We start from the raw sequence: 938 nt of genomic DNA on the forward strand, positions 1-938 counted from the left end.
AAGTTGGGGTCCCCCACTGTTCTGGGCCAGCAAACTATGGGATTGCCAGCACTGAAACCTTAGCCAGTTTGGATGCAACTTGATTTGCCAGGAGAAAAACAGTCATGAACAGTGACCCAAAAAGGAGACTCAAAGCAAGTATAACTCCCATAGGAACAAAAATGCATGCAATACTGAACACACACGCAGAGATCTGCCTCAATGCCCACCTGCAATGCCGTGGTGGCCACATCACGTCATCAGAAATGCATGTAGCATTTCAAGACTGCAGTAAGCCAATGCTCTTAGCTCCACTCTCAAGGTCCATCTGTGATGCCACAGTGGCTGTATTGCATTGAAGGAGTGCAGCCTATTGGGAACACAGCTCCAGCTGCTTGGCTCTAAGCAGTACAATAACGTGCTCCCTCCCCTTCTGGCCCATCATAGGGTTGCTCCACAGTAGTATCACAACCCTTCATTGAAGCTATATCACTTATCTGTAATGTGCACACAGCCTAGCTCATTTGTTGCCTCTAGGGAGCAACCCATCCAAAAGTGCCATCCTTGCACAATGTGCAGGGGCCATGCTAATCTTCTCTGTATCATTCCAATTTTAGTCTATGTGCTGCCAAAGCAAGCACATACAAAAGCTATAAGAACACTACCACTAAAGAGAGGACTTTTCCTGTGGAATGCCAATACAAGTTTTGCCACCTTTTACAAACAAGCCCAGAGGCAGCTACTCCTCCATCCAGCATATGCTGTATCTTAAATCTCCTCTTGTGTTCAGACATATAGGCTTAGGAATAAGCAAATTATACTCAATCCAACAGGACACCTAGAAGGCAAAACTCGATATTTTCTACTTTACTGGCCTACTGCTCAATGCCAAAGATACATAGATTGCCCCAAAGAGCTCCAGGTTGAAAGCACCACTGCTACTACGGCTCCCATATAGA

General features: G+C 45.8%; 1 pseudogene; it reads right to left on the reverse strand.

Moving 5' to 3' along the window:
* Positions 1–551: 551 nt before the first annotated feature.
* On the reverse strand, positions 552–620 carry LOC128341342 (uncharacterized; annotated as a pseudogene).
* Between the last annotated feature and the right edge of the window lie 318 nt (positions 621–938).

The sequence above is a fragment of the Hemicordylus capensis genome, chromosome 1 (genome assembly GCF_027244095.1).
Source record: "Hemicordylus capensis ecotype Gifberg chromosome 1, rHemCap1.1.pri, whole genome shotgun sequence".
Lineage (NCBI taxonomy): Eukaryota > Metazoa > Chordata > Lepidosauria > Squamata > Cordylidae > Hemicordylus > Hemicordylus capensis.